General features: G+C 37.8%; 1 pseudogene across 10 annotated transcripts in view; it reads right to left on the reverse strand.

The window, feature by feature from the left end:
* Positions 1 to 11,387: 11,387 nt before the first annotated feature.
* The window catches only part of LOC149247090 (putative apyrase 7 pseudogene), a 55,975-nt pseudogene continuing 40,498 nt past the window's right edge, over positions 11,388 to 26,864 (reverse strand). Inside the window, exons 2-4 of one of the 10 annotated variants that reach the window (XR_016266595.1) lie at positions 22,632 to 22,797; positions 22,464 to 22,529; positions 13,621 to 22,282 (exon numbers count right to left, since the gene is read on the reverse strand). The product of XR_016266595.1 is annotated as a putative apyrase 7 pseudogene, transcript variant X9 (transcript). Of the gene's footprint in view, positions 22,302 to 22,463; positions 22,530 to 22,631; positions 22,798 to 26,864 lie in introns of all 10 variants that reach the window. The other 9 variants (XR_016266594.1, XR_016266591.1, XR_016266592.1 and 6 more) reach the window with 9 other exon arrangements.

Below are 26,864 nucleotides of genomic sequence, written 5' to 3' on the forward strand. Positions count from 1 at the left end.
TACTTTGTTTAATTTCTTAAACAAAGTAATCATTATTTAAATGCATCTTTCTATAGATAAGCAAATCATTTATATGATTGTTTGTCTTCTAAGAATTATCAGAAATCTCATTGTTGTATGTTGGGTCCCTATAATACTAGTGATTACCCCATTACTATTGTAGTTATACCCCTTATTTATATTGTTGTGCCCCTATTACCCCCATATTGTTATTTCTGTGCCCCATAGAATTCCTCTATTGTTATTTTTGTGGCTTTATATTATTAGTGTTAGGTCGGCTGGATTATATTGTGACTCCTTAGACTCCTATATATAGAAAGGAGGTTTTGTCATTTGTATCATCCAAGAATTGTTCATTTATGTAATGTAAAGGAGGTTGCCCCCTCGAAGAGGCTGAATTCTAAGGCGTTGATCTATCTTTTCTATCTTTTCTTGAGCTGGTTTCATAACATTTGGTATCAGAGCTTTGGATTCTAGGGTTTCGCTGCTCCAAACAGGTCATCGTGGCATTTTCGCTATAACTTTTTTTCTGTGACGTTTCAGAAGTCGCAAAAAAAACCCATTTGAGAAGAATTGGCGCTGAACCTTGGGTCCGAATTTCAGAGCTTTTCGCGCGATATTTTCGGAGATATGATCTGAGGAAGTTGGTCTTTTTGCAGACTCCTGAATTACATTCAAAACAGGTGACCTGGGGAAAATCGTCATAACTCTCTCTGAGGATCGGATTGAAATTTCGTAAGAAGGTACAGAAAGAGGACGGACTGTAGTTTCTTGTATGTGTGTTTCAGATTCAAAGGTTGAAACAGTGACTCGTGGCACGTCGTACAAGTTCGCTCTACTGAACCAGTCTAAAAGCAAGTCACTGTGGGAGATTTCACATAACTCTTCCTTGGAGAATCCAATTTGGCTCAGACTTGTGGCATTGGAAAGAGGACGCAGAAGGCTACTACAGGTAGCAATTTCAGAACTGGATGATCCGAAATTACAGAGATACATCAGATTCAATATCAGGCTTCTATAAAGTGAAAAAAGGTGTGTAGTTTTTTTTAATTTTTTATGTAAGCTTGGTTTAACGGAATTCAAAGGGCATAGTAAAGCATTATTATCGGTAACTGATGCCCCGAGGAAAGAAAATGCAAACACCTAGTAAGGAACCTGAAAGCTCTAGCATGACTCATGAAGAAGAGGAAGAAATGCTACATGATATATCAAAATTACAAGAACAAGTGCAACAAATGTCACGCTCACAAAAGCTAACAGAAGCTAAGATAAGTGGCGTGGAATCTAAGATAAATGGCGTGGAATCTAAGATAAAGGGCATGGAAGCTAAGATGGAGGATTCGATGGTAAATTTGAAGATAGATTTGAAGACAGACATGGAAGAATTGAAGAAATTGCTACAAGAAAGGGTCACTAATGGTGAAAAGGTAGTAAAGGAAACTCATGATGAGAACAAAAGAAATGTTAATCATGATTCCATAGACTCTAATGTTGGATCGAAGACTCACCATATTCCAAAAATCGATATGAGGAAGTTTGATGGCAAGGATCCCGCCACATGGATATTACAGATGGAGCAATTCTTCGATCTCAATAATGTGCAAAACACACAAAAGGTACGTATGGCAACTTTATATTTGGAACCAAATCAGTTTGTATGGTATCAATGGCTTTGTTCTCGTAAACAATTTATCACTTGGGCAATTTTTACGGAAGAATTGATAGCACATTATGAGGATACAAAAAGCAACACTTTTTTTAGCCAATTGATAAGTCTCAAACAAAAGGGTTCAATAATGGAGCACATTGAGGAGTTCCAAAAATTGAACATAAGGGTAAAAGATATTCCAGAGGAGCATAGGATTGATGTGTTCATAGGGTCTTTAAAGGATAATATCCAACATGATGTTCGCCTTTGGGAACCTGATTCATTAGAGAAGGCATTCAGGTTAGCAAGAAAAATGGAAAGCAAAATTATGGCAACTAGGAAGCATACCACTCACAACTATAAAGACGGAAGTGTTGTTGCCCATAGTCTTCCACAACCTACAAGGTTGACACCACAACAATTGGAAGAAAAAAGAGCAAAAGGGCTTTGTTACAATTGTGATAGCAAATACACAAAAGGTCATAAGTGTGCTGAGAAGAAATTATTCTACATAGATTGTGAAGAGGAAGAAGAAAAGGAGCAAGAAAGGTCAAAAGAAGAGGATATATTCCAGGAACAAAGCCTAGATGAAGAACAAATAAATCCGACCATATCTTGTAATGCATTGGCGGGAATTACCACTCCTCAAACCATCAAGATAGAAGGACAAATCAAGAAGAAAAAGGTAATAGTGTTGATTGATTCAGGAAGCACCCACAATTTTATTCATTGTAGGGTAGCAAAAGAATTGAATTGCTTCCTATATCCAGCACCAGAGTGTCAAGTGATGATTGCAAATGGAGGAACAATAAATTGCTCTGGAAAGTGCCATAATATCAAGCTATCCATGGGAGAATATGTATTGACTAGCCCAATGCTTTCCATTCCAATGGGAGGTGCTGATGTTGTACTAGGAGTCCAATGGCTACAATCCTTGGGTACAATAGCTTTTAATTTTCAAGAACTTTTCATCAAATTTTCTTGGAAGGAAAGGAAGTTGAATTAAGGGGTATTGCAGGGAAACCAGGAAAGATAATCAGCTCTAATGGTATGACAAAGCTTCTAAAAAAGGAGCAAAGAGGTGTAATTGCACAATTATGTTCGCTAGATGTTTCCACATTGGAATCATCTATTTCTCCAGATCTCCAAAAAGTCCTGGACAATCATTCCAAGGTATTTGAGACTCCCAAAGGTCTCCCACCTATGCGTGATCATGATCATGCTATTCATCTGATTCCAGGAAGTGTTCCTCCAAACATCAGGCCGTACAGATATCCCTATGTCCAAAAAAGTGAAATTGAACGTATGGTTGCAGAAATGCTAGAGGCTGGTATAATTCAACCGAGTCAAAGTTCTTTCTCAGCTCCAGTAGTATTGGTGCACAAGAAGGATGGATCATGGCGCATGTGTCCAGATTATAGGGAGCTCAACAAGCTCACTATTAAAGATAAGTTCCCCATTCCTGTCATTGATGAATTACTGGATGAATTGCATGGATCAATTTACTTCACCAAGTTGGATCTTCGTTCGGGATATCATCAAATCAGAATGAAGATTGAAGACATTCCGAAAACGGCATTTAGAACTCATGAGGGTCATTATGAATTTTTGGTCATGCCTTTTGGCCTTACCAATGCACCTTCAACATTTCAAGGTTTGATGAATTCAATTTTCAAACCATTCCTTAGAAAATTTGTGTTAGTATTTTTTGATGATATACTAATCTACAGCAAGTCTTGGAAGGATCATGTTGAACATGTTGACAGGGTGCTACAACTATTGGAGGAGAAACAATTATATGCAAAAAGATCCAAATGTTTCTTTGGAGTCCAGGAGGTGGAATATTTGGGTCATATTGTATCTCATGAAGGAGTTAAGGTAGACCCTAGCAAAATTAAAGCCATTAAGGAATGGAAAATCCCCACATCCATAAAGCATCTGCGAGGATTTCTTGGGTTGACAGGGTATTATCGCAAGTTTGTTAAGAATTATGGGAGAATAGCAGCACCTCTAACAACATTATTGAAGAAAGATTCATTTTCATGGACTCCGGAAGCAACAAAGGCCTTTGAACATCTTAAAGAGGCAATGTGCCAAGCACCGGTCTTAGCTACACCGGACTTCACAAAAACCTTTATTGTGGAATGTGATGCTTCAGGAAATGGAATTGGTGCTGTTCTAATGCAAGATGAAAGACCCATTGCTTTTGAAAGTCGTCCAATCAAGGGAAAGTTTTTAAGCAAAGCTATTTATGAGAAGGAAATGTTGGCAATACTCCATGCACTTAAGAAATGGCGACCCTACCTAATGGGAAGACACTTCAAGGTAAAAACGGATCATGATAGCCTTAAATACTTTTTAGAACAAAGATTATCCTCTGAAGAGCAACAAAAGTGGGTCACAAAGATGTTGGGTTATGACTTTGAAATCATCTACAAAAAAGGGAAGCAAAATGTGGTGGCAGATGCACTCTCAAGAAAGGATGAGGATGTGGAAGCATTGTTGTGTGCCATTTCTATTATCCAACCAGATTGGATAAACGAAGCAAGGGAGGAATGGAAGAATGACGAAGAAGTGTGGGCACTTATTCGAAAGCTACAACAAGATTCCAGTACTTCTGATACATTTAGCTGGCAAAATGATTCGTTATGGTACAAAGATCGCTTATACCTCTGTAAGAATTCCCAGCTAAAACAAAAGATTCTTATGGAATTGCACACTTCTCCCTTAGGAGGGCACTCAGGATTTTTAAAAACTTACCACAGGGTTAAGAAGGAATTTTTTTGGGATGGCCTTAAATCAGATATTCAAAAGTTTGTGGCGGAATGTTTGGTTTGCCAACAAAATAAAGTTGAAACAATTAAGACACCGGGTCTATTACAACCTTTATCCATTCCAAGCCAACGTTGGGAGGAGGTTTCAATGGATTTTATCACAGGTTTACCCAAGTCTGAGGGAAAGAGTGTCATCATGGTGGTAGTTGACAGACTTACCAAGTATGCACACTTTTGTGCATTATCACATCCATTTAAAGCCAGTACAGTTTCTACTGCATTTATGGAAACAGTTCAAAAGCTACATGGAAACCCAAAGATTATTGTAAGTGACAGAGATCCCATTTTCACTGGAAATTTTTGGACAGAATTATTTTCTTGTCTTGGTACTCAGTTAGCTCATAGCTCATCTTATCATCCTCAATCTGATGGGCAAACTGAGATAGTAAACAAATGTTTGGAAGGATATCTTCGTTGCTTTGTATCTGATAAACAGACACAATGGGTCAAATGGTTGCCTCTGGCTGAATGGTGGTATAACACTTCCTTCCATACAGCAACAAAAATGACCCCATTTATGGCACTTTATGGGTATCAACCACCATCCATCACATCATATTTAAGAGAAAATTCTAAGGTTCAGGCAGTGGAACATCACATCGAACATCAACAACAAGTCCTCCAACTCTTAAAGGATAACCTCGTGTTGGCACAAAATAGAATGAAACAACAGGCAGATCAACATCGCAGTGAAAGAAGTTTTGATGTAGGTGATTGGGTATTCCTACGGCTACAACCATATAAGCAAATGTCCCTAAAGCAAGCTAAGAAGGATAATAAATTATCACCAAAGTATTATGGTCCGTACAAGGTGTTGCAAAAGATTGGTACTATGGCATACAAATTGGAGCTTCCTGCAGCTTCTCGATTGCACCCAGTTTTCCATGTTTCATGTTTAAAGAAGGTTATAGGTGACAAGCTCCCAATTCAAACAATATTGCCAGAACTTGACGAGGAAGGAAAAATTATATTGGAACCGGAAGCAGTCACAGAAACAAGAACTCGACAGCTACGAAATCGATCAATTTCAGAGTATCTTATCAAGTGGAAGAACTTATCCGCTGAAGATTCCACATGGGAGGATGAGAATTTTATGCAGAAGTATCCAGAACTACTCAAGCGTTGAGGACAACACTTTTTTGAAGGAGAGGGGCATGTTGGGTCCCTATAATACTAGTGATTACCCCATTACTATTGTAGTTATACCCCTTATTTATATTGTTGTGCCCCTATTACCCCCATATTGTTATTTCTGTGCCCCATAGAATCCCTCTATTGTTATTTTTGTGGCTTTATATTATTATTGTTAGGTCGGCTGGATTATATTGTGACTCCTTAGACTCCTATATATAGAAAGGAGGTTTTGTCATTTGTATCATCCAAGAATTGTTCATTTATGTAATGTAAAGAAGGTTGCCCCCTCGAAGAGGCTGAATTCTAAGGCGTTGATCTATCTTTTCTATCTTTTCTTGAGCTGGTTTCATAACATTGTAAGATTACCCTAGTTATATAGGTATATTTGCATATTTTAGAGTCATAGATAAAACCACCTACCATCTTTGATATACATTTGAAAACATTCATTCATTAAAACCACATTAATGGGAAACTGGTCCCATAATATCCAGTCGGAGCCACCATCCCAAACGAAAAAGGAGTTGTACTAAGGTCCGGACCGACTGGTTATCCCCCAATGTTGGTGCTACGATTTTAGAGGCATCAACAGGGTCTTGCATGGCCATCTTGTACCATGACACAATCTTGGAAGACTACTCTCTTCCATTTGCATGGCCATTTTATACCATGATTTTCTTAACCTGGAGGTTGTCTTCCTTCAAATTGTTGACTCCCTCTAAGCCTATTGTCTCCCTCTAAAAACTAACTCCCTCCTAAACCTGCTCACTCCCTTTGAAGCCTAACTTCATCTGACTCTAGATCACGAGCCTTCTCAGCCCTCAAGGTCTACGGTTGAACTTCACTCCGAGTCTCTCTCTTGGATCTCCAATAGCTATCTTAGCCCTTTGACCATCTAGATCATGCCTTCTCAACCTAGTTCAACCAACTCCCTTGTCTTGGTTCTTCAAAAAACTGTTGCCTGCAACAGTTCCTACAACTCCCTCTCAAAGTTGTCATCTATGAAAGTCTCAAATCCCACCGCCCTTCTGAGAGACCAAGCTCTGATACCATGTTAGATTTTGGGCACTAAACTTAGTGCGCACACGCACACACTAGATCTAGTAACAATCTCAAATTAACTAATTAACCAAAATGCATTGATGTGCTAAACCAAAAACAATTTTTTACATAGCAGAACTCATAAAACCAACAATCAAATTATGCATAATAATCACAAAATTTCAACCCCAAAACACACAACTTATTAGTCCTTCAACAAGAACCTAGGGCTCTCGTACAAGGGAAAATGGTCTTCAAGGAAATTACATATACAATAATTACCCTGGATTTGATCTAAAGAATTAAGCCCTAGATCCATCCTTGATATGGTTGATTTGGATCTCCTTTGCCACTCCATGTTGTTTCCTCAAACCCGACACAAATGGGTATCTTACTCACAGCAAACCTACAATATTACTCATGCATAACTCTTGCTTAAGATAATCTCTCTCTCAATGTCTTGTGCTCCTGCACGTTTGTTTGTCCTGCTCGTCTCTCTTACCAAGCCATAAGAATGAATCACCCACCCTTGTACTTATACTTTCCAAAGGGTGCAAAGCCCCATCACTTAGCCCACTCACCCCACATGTGAGAATACTCTTGATGCTACTCAAAACATCAACATTGGTGATAAATAACAATCAACCCAAAAAACAAACATGGATAAAAGGGAAAAATAGAAAATGTTAAGTATGGGTTATCATGGACACACAACATCAACTATAGCTTCCTATTTGTGCCCCTCCTAGACAATGAAAAGAAAGGCCTCAAAGAAGGTCACACTAAACTAGAGGCAAGCGATAACCACCAAGGTGAAGCACGGGAACAAAAATACAACCAAAAGTGGTCAATCATTCAATTCAACCTATGATCCATGCTAGAATGACCTCAAATATTAAATGAAATCAAGTGTTTACAGATATGGTTAATGTACCTCATATTTGATGACCCACCTTTATCGAATAAGTAGGCTAGATGTAATAAAGCACTGATTGAGGCAAGGATGGGAGGCATCTGAGGCTAGCTATCTCTTGATCACCATAGAGTTGTTGGCTCACAAGCGAAAACAATAGGAGAAAAACAAAATCCTAGGGGTTATCCACTTGGGTGGGTAACAAGGACATCCCACTGTCTTGAGACTTGGTTCACACGTGAGATCATTTTCTTGAAAGACGCACCATGCAGAGAGAGGTAATTATATGGTTAATCTCTCATCACAAGGAGGAGCCCCATTCTCTAGCTCTACACTTGGAGATGGTTACCAGCTAACTGCAATGTTTTATTGTTGTTTGACTTGCCTATAGGAGTTAGTTACTTCAAAGATTTGTTGTATTTATCTCCTTAGATATTTTAGTGTATTGTCCTGGAAAAAAAAAGTTGATCTCAACAATCCATTGTTACCTTTAGTAAGGAAGCTGTTGAAAGAGATATTTTATAGTTATTCCTTGGAGAATTTGATGGATCTAGGTAAACAAATATGTATTTACTTTAAAAAAAAAAAGAGTTGAAACCTATATAAATATTTGCTCTCTCCACTTGTAAGGTGTGAGTTGAAAATGCTCCCAAGATTTAAAATAAAATTGCCTTTGTCTTCGCCTAAACTATTGTGGCAAGGATGTACAATTGTTGAATATGTGGTGGATGTTCTTGGTATATATCAGCAACTTTATTGCAAGTTTTAGATTATCAAAGTCAATTCAAAAAGCCATAGAAGAGAAACCTTGCCATGTTGAAACTTGAAAGAGGTCAAGTAGCCTTTGGCTTCTTTGTTCCTTTGTTCTAACGAGAAAAACTTATGCCCTAGACATCTTGAAAGTGAATGCAAAGCCACTTAAATCAATTTGGAAGTGGTGCGCATAGGAAGACCCTTTCCTTCGTTAATTTGTAATTATAATTGTTATAATTGCTGACCAAATTTGGACTGATTTGGAACATCTTCTTTTATAGCCCAATCAACTCCTAAAACTTTCATAAAATTTCCCTCTAAAGTTGCATACATGACCCAACTCCTAAATCTTTCATAAAATTTCCCTCTAAAGCTGCATACTTTACCCATTGCCAAACAAAATAAGGCATTGGTCTTCTATTTCAACCTTCACCGAAAAATATTTTTTAAAAAGCAAGTTTGTTTTCTATTTTGCAAGTTCCTTTGCTCCTACTTTGTCTACAACACCTTGAACTTAGTTAATCATAGGGGATCCCCCCAAGATAGAGTTCGTCTAGTCGAAAGAGAGAAACGCTAGGCTACCAAGGTGACGGTAGTTTGTCTAAGTCATCCTTGGGGTCTCGTAACTTGTGCTTAAAGGAATTGTTACGCCAAGGGAGAACCTAGCAGGTTAGACAGATTTTGACAATAATGAAGCATCGTAGTTGCTGGGTAAGATAGACTCATCAGACCAGGAATGAATTCGCTCAAGTTAGTATTGTATTTGCTGTGTGAAAACAAGGTAGCAGTGTGTTTGCTAAAATATGTTGCCAGCAGACGGAAATCAGATGTAGGTCATCACTAGAAAAATCAGTTCCCTAGGAGCATGAACATGCGCTGGGAGAGATTCCTAGAATAGAAGAGAGGAAAGCTGCACATGGATAATTTTGAATTTTGGAAATCGATTGGTGATGAATTTTGGAAATCGGTTGGTGAGTGTAACGTATTTTGGTTTCAATAATGGTCTGGTAGATCAGTTTTTAGTACTTACTGTGGTATTGGTCCTTAGACCTGATGACAGCTCAAGGATCTTGTGTTTGGGCTTTGCAATTCAAACACTAGGCAGTGAATGCTATAAAAAGACCAGAGTGTGGCTGGAAACATATGTTTGGCCACCCCTCTTTGGTTGAAGTTTGACTTGAGAGAATCTGTGTTGTAGTAGTAAATCTCCTAGGTGGTTTAAACTTTGGGGTAATCCAATTCAAAACTTGTCAAGATGGTTTGTTGTAAACTGGTTCAAACCTTCCTAACAAATGCAGGGTGATCAACATTTGTTTGGTTGTTGAGAGCTTTACGGAGCTCTCATTCGAATGGAGATAATGGAAGAACAAACAGCAAGCTCCATAATTAACGTTAAAACTTAATATATTATTTATTATGTGACCATAATATAACATGGAACAAATAATGTTAGGTTAGTTAGGTGGTTCAACCACCATAACTGTGTTATGGTATAATAAATGAGGTAATATGAGATGAGATAGGTGAGATAGATATGTTAAATAATTTTATTGATGTCCAATAAATGATAACAAAAATCAATCAATTGGACTCTACTTACATCAGATATAAGTACAATGTGGGAGTGTGAAAGCAACTCCTAGATCAATACTATCAGACGAGATAGGAGAGAGCAACACATGTATTCACTGAATGGGTAGCCTACCTTGGCCTGACCCTGTGGTGTATGCAGCATTATTAAATAATAGGTGTCTTTGATTATCATTTCCATTTCTAGTGTTCAATATGTAGCCTGTGCATCTATAAAATCTTATAGTTCCACCAAAATAGGAAAAACTTAATCACTAAGCACAATGGAAGCCAAAACCATTCCTACAACTTCCATATCATGACTTATAGCTTCATCGAAGACCTTCTGCGTAGTGTGGGGACATTTAATTAACAGTGGCATTACGAAAATAATGCAGGTTTAATAAATAGCAATACTTGGAAGTTGGAACTGAAAAATGAAATGCAGACACGTGAAGATACATCTATTTTGTAGAAACAGAACAAATTAATATGCATGACATAGAAACAGAACAAATTAATATGCATAACAATGAAAAAACTATGTAAATAGCTCATGTAAATAAAGAGAGTAACTTTCTTTAACTCCTGGCAATCCCTTATTCAGATATCATACCCACAAAATTCAGCAAACTAAAAATTCTATATGCTCACATTCAAGTATTACACACAAGAAACTGCAAAGAATGAACTTGCCTGACTAAACCACAGAACCTGCATTACTGATAGGATATTGTAGAGACGGAACAAATTCATATGGACGACATGGGAAAAACTATGTAAATAGCTCGTGTAAATAAAGAGAATAAAATTTCTTTACTCCTGGCAATCCCTTATTCAGATGGTAAACTCCCAAAATTAATATGCATGACAAGGGAAAAATTATGTAAATACCTCATGTAAATACCCATATTAAATGTAAATAGCTCATGTATATATCCAAATTAATATGCATGACATGGGAAAAACTATGTAAATAAGGCTGACATTAAATTAAAAATGTTAAATGTGAAACATTACCAACAACAACATGAAAATCATGTCTTCTTTCATACACACACACAACCACAACAACCAGTAATATAAACATTGATATTTTGTTTCATGTTGTCTTCACAGGATGTTTCACTCTTTCCCCATACAGTATACACTAGTTGCTTCTCCTCACACTCTATTTTGGTGTCTTCTCTGCATAACTTATCTTCTGCACTCAAATTTGTTCACGTGGGTCTCTTCTCCACATAGTTCTAACACTCATGGCTCTTCACAGTCCATGGCTCACACAGATCCTCCAATACACGCAGATTGGGTCTCTTCTCCTTATTCAGATGGTATACTCACAAAATAAATATGCATGACAAGGGAAAAAATATGTAAATACCCCATGTAAATACCCATATTAATATGCATGACATGGGAAAAACTATGTAAATAGCTCATGTATATATCCAAATTAATATGCATGACATGGGAAAAACTATGTAAATAGCTCATGTAAATAAAGATAGTAAAATTTCTTTACTCCTACCAATCCTTTATTCCTGATCGCAGACTAAAAGTTCTATATGCTTGCATTCAAGTGTTGCATACAAGAAACTGCAAAGCATGAATTTACCTGACTAAACTATAAATACTCCATTACTCATAGTATTCTGTATTGGATAACATAAAGTTCATGGAACCTTAATGGCAGCCCCAATGTTTGCACTGTATGGCTCAAAAAGGGGCAAATGACATTTTGGCCATGATTGTGGAATAAACCTATGGATGCATGAGACAACAAATATACAAAGCAACAAAAGAATGAAGAGAAAAATTGTACACGTTACTGCATCTAGTTTAAGATTCCCAATATATCTTATGTCAGGAATAGGCCAGTTTTGGCTTCTCAAACTCTCATCAGTTGACAAAGATTATGTAGCTTCTAGTAGAGCCACACCCAATGTCCACGTTATGCTCCCAGATCCAACAGTTATTTGCTCATCTTTTAAATGCAACCCATCTGTAAGGAGTGCTACTACATATGCTGCACGAAAACAATACTCTTCTACAAATGGCTGTGGAACTACACTTTTCTGAGCATCTTTCCATGTTTTTGAACAGAAATGCTCACCTTTCTCTAATATCTCATGATAGGTGGCAACAGAAGACAGATTATAAAATTTGTAGACAAAAAAGAATCCAGACAGTGCATAAAAACTCCCATCTGGTGGTGGATGATGCTTTTTAAGGGCACAAGGGTACTGCTCACAATTTGTAGCTACAGATGAATGTGACCATAAAGAGGCATTAACAGTGGATTTAGCCAGTGCTTGGCATTCTGCCCAGTCAGAGTCACCAACCAACTCAATCTCTGTTCCAGAAATTTCTTTCCTTGTAATCCTCCTACCATTTTGAAGACTTCCAGCTTGATGTGGATAACATTTAGAACAATGATATGATTGTCTGTAGCCAGCTTGCAAACACGGATGTTTTATCTGCCAATTCATTTGATTGTTGGAATAGTGCAGTTCTTCATGGCTCCTCTCTGAAAGCTTCTTGTGTAGGAGTATGACTGACTTCTCAAAGGAATCATTCAAACCATAAGCTGGAAGTGAATATGCATAAAGTTGGTGCTCCACTGACCCAATGTTTAACTTCACAGCATATTCACCTTTTGTCTCTTCCCCAGGTTCAAAAGTAACTTCCATTGAGGAACCACCTAAGTCAAGTGCACCAAAAGTTTTGTGCCCATGTGTATTACCTATCTTATCCATGTTGTAATTAAGAGCCACCCATCCATAATAGGCCTCTTCTACCCCACTAATAACCCTTACCCAGCTCCTCTGACACATAAATGGATATGACACCAATATTTCCCATGCCTTGTCCAAAATCCACTTTGCATCAGAAATTGGCAGTTTGCGGAGGCCAGCTGTAGCCAGAAGAAAAACAGGAATCTTTCTATGTGCATAAGAAGGAATATGTTTCTCTGCCCAATTCAGAAGAGGTTCTATGGAAACCCTCAATCCAGATTCATTGTACAGAAATTTATCAAGTCCAGGTTCAGTTTGCACCCTGAGATATGCAAGGCCATTCTCATGACCATAAATTTTAGCAGATTCTCCAGATACTGAATGCACCACTACTGGAAGATTTTCTTGAACCTTCCTACTATCATGTGACCACTCATACACATGAACTCGAGTACCTGTGCTTCCACAATCCAAAATTATTATGAAGTGTGATGGCTCTAGAGCCCAGAAAGAGCTTTTCCACCCATATCCTAAATAAGCAACACTTAAAAATAGGAAAAGAAATAAAAACCCTGCAGCTATTTTTATCCACCTTCCATTTAGAGAGAATATGGAGAAAAGCACATTTTCCTTTGAAAGTTTATCCTTTTGCAGATTCAAAGATGAATACGTTGTCTGAACCAATCTTGAATGAATTCCTGGTTCTAAATCAGTTTTACTGGTGATGCTTGACAACTCTGGAAGAGAGGATGCATGATGCAAGCTACATGCTCTTCCATAGTCTACCTGTTTCAAATCAAAAGGGGGACTAGAGAGTGGTAATGGACTAGATGAGTGTGAAAATCCTGAAGTTGGTGTGGATGCTAAGAAATGCCGGGAAATCACCGCATATGCTGTGGCCAAACTATTGAGCCCCATCTAGTATTTCTTTCCACCTTCTGACATGTCTTTCCAAGAGAAATAACAACACTAGAACTTTTGAATATAGAACACTATACTCAGTATAACAAACCTGTAAGTATTGCACAAATAAGCCCTGATCCTTCAGTAGAGTAGTTGAATCCAGCACAGTTTCCTGCCATAAGCTAACAAGTACAATGTTTATATGCTTATGAATGGTGAAGCTTCGATTTCAGATTATCAACAAATACGTTATTAACTTATTTGTAAAAAACTATGTATCCTACTCATAGCTATGGAGCATCCATAATTTCAACTCAATTATGCCTAGTTCCATTCACAATTATTCTCAAGCAAATACAAGACATATGCACAACAGAATACCCAGACGTTTCTAAAAATACAAACTATCCCATTATGTTCTTCAGCGTGCGTTTGAATTTCATAGACCATGGAATGTAATTATGATGTCTGACAGAAGTTGATATTATGGATTAACATATAATATTAAAAGCAAAGAATATACTGCATATGCATGGGAACACAGTGTGAAATGAAGCATGAGTTCTTGACCTGCAATTCATGTAGAGTCTTACCGGTTACTCCTTGTTACATTATGACTATCTTAATACAATAAAAACCTCATCATCCCTGAAAGGGAGGAAACACTTAAATTTCCTCCCAAAAATGGAAGGCCCTTCGAAGATGCAGTATCCAAATTCCAGATATATAACAAAACTGTGCAAGATATAGCTTAAGGATGATATAACACTATGGTCTCCTGGCACTTGCTAGGCTTATGATAACATGTGGTACTTCGAAGGAGCAAAGACAGTCAAAAAGAGATCTTATCCTAATCAGACTGAATCCCTACTATTTTGAAGGCAGTTTCCAGCCCCCAATGGAACAAGGGTGATGGATTTAGCTCATAAATCCTAGGAGTTTGTTATTGGGAAATGTAACTAGGTATCGGTCGTCATTAAATGTATTTAAGTCATCATGTAATGTATTTGTCAAAAGAATAAAGAAAAAAAATTATTATTATTATTATTATTATGACTTATTAAAGCATGGGTTTCATGCTTGGGTCATCATGTTTTAGGTCAAAGTCCCCATTGAGGACTTCTAGGATTTATTCCAAGTTAATCGAGTCATTGTACTTTTAAAGAGGCCCTTCTTGGGCTTTTGAATCATATAAAAATGTTAAGTATTGAGTCAAATATGAATTATGTTGCCTCCACACCAAGTCGGCCCTAAGATGATCAAGTCGGCCTCAAGGAAGGCTATTCGACCTCACCAAAGGACTATAAATGAAGCAATTCGAATTCCATTTGAAACACACACTCAACAAGCAAGTTCGATATCTCTTGAAGCTGGGAAAAAAGTGCGAAATAGAGAACGGAAGACAAAAGTAGTGCGAGTTTGGTCAAAGTGAATGAAAGAAGGAAAATCTAAGTTTTGGTTCATTTGACTCTCTCTCTCGTTCCTTGGTTTGGAAGATTGAAGTTCTCTAGTTGATGATGTAGCCAGTTGTTGCATGTTGTTGCTGCCATAGGTCGAAGTTGTTGGGGTTGGATGTTGCTACCTCAAGAAGCTGTATTGGGCCAAGATTGAAGTTTTTAAGTGAGGATCAAAATCTTTCAGTGAAGATCGAAGTCTCTAGGGCAAGGTCAAAGTTGTTGGGTCGAAGAAAGTGTTGCTACTTGCTACTATTGTTATTGTTGCCAGATCAAGTAGGATCATCTGCAAAGGAAGAAGAAGGCTGACTTGGTGTGGAGGAAAGTTTGTGTCAAGGTCTAGAGTCTTGGAATATCTCAGGAAAACTATTGAAGGAAGAATCATTGACTGGGTTTTCCCCTAGAAAGGGGTTTTTCCCTAGCTGTGAGCCTATAATTGGTGTCCATAGATTCATGTGTTATTGCTTTGGTAATTGCTTAATGAACTAAAAGGAAAGAAGATATAAAGGAATCTAATAAGAATTCAAGAACATCACAAGTAATTATCAAGTATAAGAAAATATTTTTGCCTTTCTGATTTTCTAACATGGTATCAAAGCTTTGGTGAAAAAGGAAGTTAAAGGCGGTCTCAAGCACTTGATCAAGGGATCATTCAACAGAGCTATTTCAAGGAAGAAGTCTACTATATTCAAGGAAGATGTCTAACACAATCAAGGGCGAAAATAAACTTGAAGGAGCCTCAAACTACAGATCCTGGAAGAAGAGGATTGACCTCATCCTTGAAAAGAACAAGGTACTAGACTTGGTGAAAGGAAAAGTAAAGAAACCTACAGAAGACTCTAGTGATGTTGATAAAGCTAAGTTCAGAGATTTGGAATTAGTGGCCATGAACCTAATGGTAGAAGGAATAAAGGACAATCTTGTCCCATTCATAGCCAACATTGACCATGCTCAAGAAATGTATGAGGCCTTGTCAAAGTTATTTACTATTAAGAACATTGGTCAAGTTGCAAGCCTGAAGAATGAACTAAGAACCACAAAGATGACTAAAGAAGATACAATGGCCTCCTCCTTTGTGAAGATAGCAAGAATCAGAGATGACCTTTTGGCCATAGATGAAATTGTTCCAGACAAAGAACTTGTGATCACTGCTATACTAGGATTACCTCCTACTTGGGGTGCATTTGCTGCAAGACTCAATAGTTGGAAGGAAGCTCCCACTTTTGAAGAACTATGGACCGCTTGCAGTCAAGAAGAATTAAGAATTTCATTAGTTTCCAACCCTAAAGGAGTGTCAAATGCCTATGCTGCTCAACACAGAGGAAACTTCAAGAAAGGACCAAGGAGGAAGGTTGACATGTCCAAAGTAGAATGCTATCAATGTCATAAGAAGGGTCACTACAGGAGTGACTGTCCCAACAATCCAAGAAACAAGAAAAGAGAAAGAGATCAAGCAAATGTCGCTAAAGAAGAAAACTTAAAGAAAGCCAAACATGAAGAATCTGATATAAGGGACTTATTCTACTAAGTCCTTTGCTTCTAAGTCTTAGATATTCTATTTTGTATTTTTTATGTTTTAGAATCTGTAGGTTTTAACATATTTTTGGAAAATAAATTTTCCTTTGTTTTTATATTTTTATAGGTATCCCTCAAGCTTTGGAGGGAGCCCCCAACATCTCCCAAAAATAAGTATCTCATTTCTCTTCAATCTTTGTTTTTATGTACTTATTTAAGTTTTGATTATATTAATACTAATCACTATTCTCCCTATACTGCCTTGATTAGAAAAACGTCTGCTATATCCTCAAGGAGTATGGAAGAAGGTCTCCCAAGACACGGCTTGTCAAGAAACAAAGGTATGCTTTAAACTACAAAACATTGATTTCTTTATAATAAATGTTTATTCATTTAACAATCTATTACTAACATCATTATGTCTAGCTATATTAAATCTTAATGATTCTTGTTTTGGGTGATTCATCACTTGATAAATCTACCCCCTCCTCATATTCTTAATTGATCTTATAGAACCCTAGACAGGTTCTCTAGAAAACCTTAACCTAAGGGTATTATAATGTCAATGCTTGAAACCCTAAAACTGCTTAGGGTTATTGGGAATGCTACTTGGAAGTTTTTATTGATGATGTCATGTTTGTGGTTTTGGTATGATCATGAAAAACATAACTTGTTAGGGTTGAAATGATGTTGTATGAAATCCCGCCCCTTTGAAGTTTTGGTATAGTAGGGTTTGCTTTGCTAAGTTATGAAATCCTAGATCTTTAGGATTTGGTTGGGCCTATAAGCAAAACCTTTAATATGTAATGTAAGATCCTAGGAATGTAGCCCTAGGTTTATATATGATTGATGATGAATTTCTAGATGTGCGTTGACCTAATTAGTGTTGGTCATAAGTCTTAGGGTTTAATCTAAGCCCTTGTATGAGTTTTACAGTTTGGTAAATCTAGGGTTTTGCAGCTAAACCCTAGTAGTAGTTAATTTCTCTAGTATCTGAGATCTATTTATATAATGATTGATGAGATTGAGAAAATAAGAAATCTAGGGTGTACATCAAACCTTAGTAAAAGCTATTCATGTTGTTAAGTTGTAATTGATTTTGATTGTTAGAGATCATGTATGAAATCTAGATGTTGTATGAAACCCTAGAAGGAAGTCTAACATATGAATTCTAAAAGTTACTTTGTAGATCTATATTTGTTTGAATTATTTCTAGGGTATGTCATACCATTAGTAGAAACATGGAAACCCTAGATATAATGAGTTTGATATCCTGATAAGTTGTGGATGTGATTTAGGGTTTGTAACAAGACCTGGGCAAGAAGTTGAAGTATTAAAGTATAGTCTCTTGCTAATTATGCTTGTAAAATTCTTCTATTATCATAAGATTTTGATATGGCTAACTTCATGCTTCTATAGATTTGGTTGTACTTGCTATCTAAGTTGTGCAGGTACACAATCTTCTAGGTGGTGAAGATGATCGAAAGAAAGGTTGATGTGATAAGCATGATATGAACGGTGATGGTGACTCTAAGGATGGAAGCCACGAAAGATTCTTCAATGACGAAAAGAAGAAGTTGATCTCCCTAGGTTAAGAGGGAGCATGGATAGAGAAAATCTCCCTGGTTGAGAGGGAGAGCATAGTTTTGATTGGAGAATGAAGTTTGAAGGATATGTTGTTGTATGTGTAGTTGAAAGGAAAAGATTTGCTTGATGGGCCTATCGTGTTTGAAACGAAACATCAGGAAAACCTTGAAGGTTTGTATTTATCTATGAATGTGTGAAAGTATATTATTGATTGGGGTTGTATAAATCTCTCAGAGGTTTTGATAGCATGTTGGTTACCGATCAGTTTGATCGGGAGAGATTTGTTGTCCTTGATATGCTGGATCAAGGAGAGGCTATGTAAGTGAAGCATTGCCTGGGAGGACATCTAACCAGCACTTTGTGTTGATGTCTAGGTCCCGAAGTTGGAAAGGTGGCGTTGGTCATTGAGCTCTGACACGCACCTGGATCTCTGGGTTGATGGTTAGCAAGTAAGCTTGATGGTACCTATAGAGGTTGAAAGCTTGAGTCCATCTTAGTCCCACTTGGATAGATTGCCTTGGTCAAGGAATCTAGTCCATGGCATTGTGGTGCCTAGACTGTTGAGAGACCAATGGATAGATTGCCCTGGTCAGAAATCTAGTCCATGGCATTGCAGTGCCTAAAAGTTCTTCATGGTTCATATAGTTGAGATCTTCCTTGTACTTGTATATAATGAATACCTCCCTAGTTAAGAGCGAGCGTTGGAAAATGTAACTAGTTTCGGTCTTCATTAAATGCATTTGAGTCATCATGTAAAGTACTTGTCAAAACAATAAAGAAAAGAATTTTTATTATTATTATTATGACTTATTAAAGCATGGGTTTCATGCTTGGGTCATCATGTTTTAGGTCAAAGTCCCCATTGAGGACTTCTAGGATTTATTCTGAGTTAATAGAGTCATTGTACTTTTAAAGAGACCCTTCTTGGGCTTTTGAATCATGTAAAAAAGTTAAGTATTGAGTCAAATATGAATTATGTTGCCTCCACACCAAGTCGGCCTTAAGATGATCAAGTCGGCCTCAAGGAAGGCTATTCGAGCTCACCAAAGGACCATAAATGAAGCAGATCAAATTCCATTTGAAACACACACTCCAGAAGCAAGTTCAATATCTCTTGAAGCTGGGAAGAAAGTGCGAAATAGAGAAGGGAAGACAAAAGCAGTGTGAGTTTGGTCAAAGTGAAGGAAAGAACGAAAATCGAAGTTTTGGTTCATCTGTCTCTCTCTCTCTCGTGCCCTGGTTTGGAAGATCGAAGTTCTCTAGTTGATGCCATAGCCAGTTGTTGCATGTTGTTGCTGCCATAGGTCAAAGTTGTTGGGGCTAGATGTTGCTACCTCAAGAAGTTGTATTGGGCCAAGATTAAAGTTTCTAAGTGAGGATCGAAATCTTTCAGTGAAGATCGAAGTCTCTAAGGCAAGGTCAAAGTTGTTGGGTCAAACAAAGTGTTGCTACTACTGTTGTTGCTGCCAGATCAAGTAGGATCATCTGCAAAGGAAGAAGAAAGCTGACTTGGTGTTGAGGAAAGTTTGCATCAAGGTCTAGAGTCTTGGAATATCTCAGGAAAACCACTGAAGGAAGAATTATTGACTGGGTTTTCCCCTAGAGACGGGTTTTGCCCTAGCTGTGAGCCTATATCTAGTGTCCATTGATTTATGTGCTATTGCTTTGGTAATTTCTTGATGAGCTAAAAGGAAAGTAGATATAAAGGAATCTAATAAGAATTCAAGAACATCACAAGTAATTATCATCAAGTGTAAGAAATATTTCTACCTTTCTGATTCTCTAACATTTGTAAGTGGCACTTGTCATCCATCTATTGCATCAATGTTCTCATTTTAGTCCCCAGCGTACTTGCTGCTATCACTCAAGGTGATCCTCTTTCGAAGAGCTTCATGTGGACAGCAAGGAGTACAAAGGTTGTTTCTCTCAGTAACCCTCTCACTTGGGATCAGTTTTAGCTAATCCCAGGAGGGCAGTCCCCAGGTGATTCTTCACGATTCAAACACACAAAATCTTCAAGTAACTCTTCAAACTGGTGAAGAAAATAAGCAAACTCCCAATTGAGATTGCAGATCAACAATTGGATTCTTTAAATCCATGAACTGATCTGTCAAATACACTTTTAAAATCATAAAATTGTACGTTGAAGTTTATATGTTGACCAGCTCCAGGGCTGATAGGTGATTGGGTAAAGTGAATATTAGCAAGGTAATCCAAATTATTTCTTGATTATTGAAGTCTTTTACACTAAATCAAAAAACGAAGAGAGCATTATACATGAATTAATTCTCACAGTAAGACAAACTTTCTAAACCAAACAAGCTTGCCTTCATTACTCATAGATGTAATAAAGTGATTCTGATAGAAATCAGAACCATGCCTGCTCCAAGAAACAAGAGAGGACTTAGAATAACAGCCACGATTGAAGACCTTGTTGATCCACAATGTCATGCTAAAGCAGTCTCGAACCCAGGTATCAAAACTAGAGGATGGAAGGAAAACAGAAGATTGACAATGAACACTGGCCCCCCTTGAATTTGCTTCCTCCCCCTTTATCTATCCTTGGAACTAGTTTAAAAGCCATGAATGCATGCTAGTCTCTAAAAGAAAAGACAATCTAAAAACTCACAGGCGGCCTCACGTGAACTTAAATCACAACCCGGTTTAGATGCCTTCAACCAGTGCGGCCTCCATGTTGGTGATATAACAAAAGTTTGTAGTCATGATAAGTGATTGAAAACTCCCCAATAAGGCATCGTCACTCTGATAATCATAGCAAGGAACAAATCTAGAATAATTGTTAGAAATAATACTGGGGGGGTGAATCAGTATTATCAAGTCAATTATTTTTCATTTCATAATCAGATTTGCATACACTACTTTAGTTAGTAAAAAATGGCGTATATATGCAACTACAGTTAAGGAAACTCGCGTATAACTTGCAGAATTATAATTTAGTTTATTCTTCAGATATTGATCATTAATCTGTGTGTCAGAACCATATAACCAGTAACCAGGAATAGTAAAACAGAACAAACAGTCACACACAAGATATAAGGTGGAAACCCAATGTGGGTGAAAACCACCTGCTGCAATTCGTCTCTATATTCTTTCAAGTAGAAGCTTTTTTTTACAACGGATTTGTACTGGTGCAGTCTTATACCAGTACGCAGGCTTCTACCTGCAGAAGGCTACAACCTTCTCTTTTCTTCTAGGGACCACGTTTCATAAATTTTCAGACTGGATCCATCAATGACAATAATCAACCATCAAATACATCTGCATCAACCAATCTCCCTTGCTTCAATCAAAACTGAATCAAACAATTACTTCTTTGAATGTTGTAACCAAACTACATTGACAGTAACCAGAAACCAATCTTGAACCCAGAACACTGCAGCAATAAACAGAAGTAGCTAAAACATATTTCATGAGACATACGCTACTTCAATATGTATAACTTGCGTACATACGCTTCTGTATTAAGACCAACCAGCGTATACGCTACTTTGACTTACTGAACTGGCGTGTATACGCACCTCTGCTGTGTCAAACCTGCATACAGATCTATAAAAGATAATTTACCCTTTTCACTTATTCAAACATGAGTTATACCCAGATTATCAGATTTATAGATCAAGTCATGCACCAAATATAACAGATCAAAATCACACAAAGATACTACTATTCAAGCCTTAAGATCTTGACCCGACAATAGATCTTATCCTTCTTCTTGCGCTCAGGTTCATCCTTGGTTCAGATCCAGCTATGCACCATAACCCAATTCTAGATCTTGTTCTTCATAAGATATTCAATGCTTAAGCGAATACCTTTGCCAAATGATCTCCTTCCCTTTTTATAGTCTTAGGCCTTATTCAAACCACGGTCCAAAACCATAGAGAATCAATACCATGGACCCAATACCTGGGTCCAACACAGCGGACGAGATACCATGGTCCAAAACCATAGGTCCAAATACCAAGGACTAAATACCATGGACCAAAAATAAGTTTTCCCACATGTATGCACTTTTCCTTGCATGAAAGTGCGTGCATATGTATACGCGCCTTATGATCGTCGAACCCGTGTGTATACGCGACTTGGTTAAGAGGAACCTGCGTATATCTCTTTTTCCTTCATTCCGAGAGCCTGAACTATGATCTGTCATTTGAGTGAGTTGCCATCAAGTACAACACCTGAGTCATAGCGCCAAACCTGAGTCATAATGCCAACAATAATACCTTTAACAAAAGCACCTCTTGACTGATGAGATGATAAAAGTAACTCAAAACATCAAAGATAGCAATGGCTAGAATGCTAGCACATAGAACTGAAACAAACATCAATCAAACTGAAGTAAACACATGCACACTGCACCTTTGTCTATGTATCCCAGGAAAAATCCAAGCACACCCAACAGCCTTTGTTAATGCACATTAACTGCTATCAAAGGACAATGATTTTAGATTGATATTGCTACATATGTCAGCACCCACACAACTTGTCCAAACAGACTCAATAAGAGTTAGAGTAGGGCACTCTTACTGTTGTAAATGGATGATGACTTCATCTTCATTAAGGCAGTGCCAATCAAGTGCACAGATCCACATCAACATATGTCATGATCATCCAATTTTGGAGTGCTCATCTTGCTCTGGAGTTTACTCGAGTAGTGCACTTTAACTGCTACTGTTACATGAATGGATATAGTCTGAAACAAACACATAGCAATGCCCAACCTCCAGCTGATTAATGATACATAAAACTGCTGTCTAATGCTATAGGCAACCTTAGACATAAAACACTTTGTAAAAGAATGATCTTCATAGGCTAACAAATGATCAAGAAGAATAAAAAATGATTCACAAATGACTCTTGCATGTGTATTTATACACAACTCAAGAGACAGGGTGCCCTTCCTGAAAGGGGTTATGGGTCCAGATATAAGTTGAGCAGTTCAGCCTTAACCATAACCTAGTATTATAATAAACATAGCATTAATGCTAAATCAAATGTATTAATGAAAAATAACATAAGTTCACTATAGCCAATATTACACCATTCTCAACACCCCCCGAATAAGTCAAACAAAGGGCTATGGAAAAAAATGACAAATAAAAATGAGAGTGGGTTTATGCATGCCCAATTCAATGTAGAGTTGATTGTTGATGAAATAGAAGTGGGTTTATGTGAATATTCCACTTGATAAAGGTTGATCACAGCCAAAATACAAATGAGACTAGATTTATAAATATCCACCTTGATACAATTGAGTTGATTTATGAATATCCACCTTGATAAAAAGCGAGAGAATATATGAATATCCACCCTGATATAAGTCAGAGTGGGTTTATGAGTACCAAGCTCAATACCAATGAGTGGGTTGATGAATACCCATTTCAATACAAGGTCAATCTGAGCCAAAAATGAAGATTACACTCCTACGTTCAACATTCTCCCTTAATTTGAATAGAAGACCTTGAAGAGTAAAAATTCCATCACAAGCTACATTTCTCCTTGATGTTGAATATGAACCAAATAGATATAGTTCCCCCTAAATACCATATCTCCCGCACTAGTGTGGTCCCACAAGTTGGTGAAGGTGGCTTCTAGCGGAGATATAGAAAAGAGATGCATTGACATATGCTGAAGCCTGAGAATGATCCATAAAAAATAGTGGGATAGATCTTGTAGACCTACGAGTAAAAACAACATCAAGGAAGGTGATGAAATAATTAGCTACCCCACTAGAACAAGTGATCATAGGCACACAAATGTCACTATCAACCAATAGTTAAGAATCAGTCCTTGCATCACAGTAAACCAAAGTATCCACTGTAAAATCACCAACTCCTGGAACATAAAGAACATCTCCAACTGTGGTGGGGTCAATTATGATATCATCACATCCTAGAATAATTAAGGCCTAGTAGGCAAAATGCACCACCAAGTGTCCACTATAACAAAAGTCCTTTGAGTTCACCAACAGCGTAGAGAAAGTCCTTGTAAAAGGTACATCAATGAGAGGAAGTATATCAAACTGTGATAGAAAAGATCCACTATAGTAGCCTTAAAAACATCCAGAGAGAATAATCCTCAGTAAGAGGTAATGGAAACAATCCTAGTGAACCGTGAATAGAAACCCCACCAAAGATAGCATTTATATTGGATGGATCATGTAGACAACATACCAAAAAATATGGGCTCGTGTAATTGATCCATAAAACCCACTATGAAAACTGATAAAGTCATACTCTAATCAAGGGTTTGGAATGATAGATCAAACCCATATGTAGAGTGCATGGGCTATGTGCGCTATAGGCTATTTGAATAGTTTGTCAAAAAGAGCCCTATTGCAACCTGTTACTCGTGCAAGTTCTTCAATTTGCTGATGACAAACCATGTGAGGCTTGGAAACATGTCCCTTCTTGTGATAGAAATTGTATATAGGTTTCTTCCTTATCTAGCTGGACCAAATATAAGTAGACCCATTTACTAGGGGAAAATATACGCATTGAATCTATTATGTTAAAAGATAACGCAAAAAGCCACTTTGTCAATGCCACTAGCCAAAAATATTTGGATCCGTTGCTTAAGCAAATCAAAGCTGGAAACACTAATTACATAGTGCAGCCCTCAAGGGCAATACAACTAGCCAAAAATCTCCAGATCAGCAGCTGAAAAAATATCAGATATGGAAACTCTAGTTCTGCTTCCTTTAGGGAAATGCCACTAGCCAAAACCATCCAAACTATTGTTGGAAATAAGAATAAAAGAGATGGTCAAAAATCCTAAAAAGCAGTCACAAAATATAGTGATGCCACCAGCCCATTGCCACGGATCAGCAAAAAAAGATGGCTGCAATAAATCAGCATGCAAACCCTAATGCTGGACATTCAAATATAATGCCCAATCTATGGACGAGATGTCCAAAACATATGCATAAAATAGGCCCAAATAGCATCAAATAAGGCATTGAAACTCCTCAAGTTGGGCACTCTTCCACATCCTAAAATCTGATCACAAGACATCCCAGCATGAACAGCCAAGAAGAAACCCCGACCAGCAGCATAATAAGTAGGGAAAGGTTCATACCCATTCTAATATCATGTTTAAATTCAAAAGTGACAGCAAGAGTTATTAAATTATCTTCTGAAAAAAGTGGTGCCCAAGCTTCAGAATTTTTATGACTAATTGATGGTAATAAATCAATGAATCCATCCTTAAAGTCTTTGTTAGAAGCAGCTAGAAAATATCATCAAGATGGCTCTTCAATTCTGTTTACTTATGCTTGTTTACAGCATACTTTAAGAATTTAACATTACCATTGATTGTCAGTATTGCTAGGGTTGAGTTAGATTCATTGTTTAGGTTTAGGGTCTAAGAAGGGGAGGGTTGCTTTTATGACCAAGGGGGGTTGTTTTGGAAGAAAAACAACCCCGAGTTTCCTCCAAAACCACCTGAAAAACAGCCATTGGTGTGTTGAAATATGTAATGAGAAACATAAATTTGTTATTATTGTTTTTGAGGCATGGGTTTCATGCTCAAGGAAATTTATTTTATAGGTCAAGCTCCCATTGAGAGCTTCTAGAGCTTATTGTTAAAATTGGCAACTAGGGCCAAACTCCATGTGTGATCCGAAAATTATCTTAAAATAGGAAAGTAAGGTATTACAGACTCACGTGCAGGAATGCCTATATTGTTTAGTGCAACGGATCGAAAAGATTGCGAATAATATAGATAATGAATAGTTATAAGACATAATAAACACACACATCAACACAACAAAATAATCAAGGAGTTCACCAAACTTCCTGACTACGTCTCCTCATCCAGCTTTCAGTGTCAACCTCTATATTATGCCTTTAAGAGCAGAATATTACAAGTGTGAGTTCAAACAGAGTCTCAGCACAACAGTGACAAAACAACAAGGATCTACTCGAAATCCTTGAGCCTAAAAGAGTGCACAGACTCTCCCTCTTGCTCTCTGTCTTCTGCTTTCTCTTCCGCTCTCTTCTCTTGTTGCCTTATGTTCTGCATTTGGATGGCTTTTAAGCCTATCGGCCCTGTTTGTTCGCCTTCCCTCCTCGGGCTTTCTGTCTCCCAGCGCTGTCCCTTCATCTCCTTCCTAAGCATTTAAACAATCATTGTGAAACGCTTGAATCATCAAGGCCACCTGTTTACAAAGGAAAGGCCCACTGGCGCAGGTGAAATCCCCGGGAATATACTCTTCTGTTTACACAGAGAAATACACAGAAATACATAGAAATCCCGTCAAAAGGCTTATTATCGGAACTTAAATTTTATAGAACCGCACCTATAAACCCCATCAGGTCCACCTTGATTGCAATATCGCAATATCGCATTGCATGTGGCCAAACATCAATACACGGGGAAATACAAAGAAATCCACAAAAACCGGACTTCAAATATATTTAAATCGCGTCCATAATCCCTATCGGGTCCAGCCTTTATCGCATGTCGCAAGGCCCGCAGTCCTCTTGGCATCACCACTTTGTTATATTGTGATGCAATAAGTCGCAATCGCATATCACTTGTCTCTGGCCTGCGATAAGTCCTTCCCTTGGAAACCTGCGATGCGATGGTGTAATTGCAGCCATTGATATGCGCGCTCGATCAACGGTTCGCGTTGTGTCACCGATCACAGTGGCATTTCCCCTTGGGCCGTCCCCGATACACTCCGCCGATGCGATATCATTGAACCCTCCAATGCGATCCACCAATTTGATCTGGATCGTTGATCGGTCCGATCCAACG

Source organism: Pinus tabuliformis, chromosome 7, assembly GCF_031772625.1.
Source record: "Pinus tabuliformis cultivar Carrire ecotype Pingquan chromosome 7, CPIR1, whole genome shotgun sequence".
NCBI lineage: Eukaryota > Viridiplantae > Streptophyta > Pinopsida > Pinales > Pinaceae > Pinus > Pinus tabuliformis.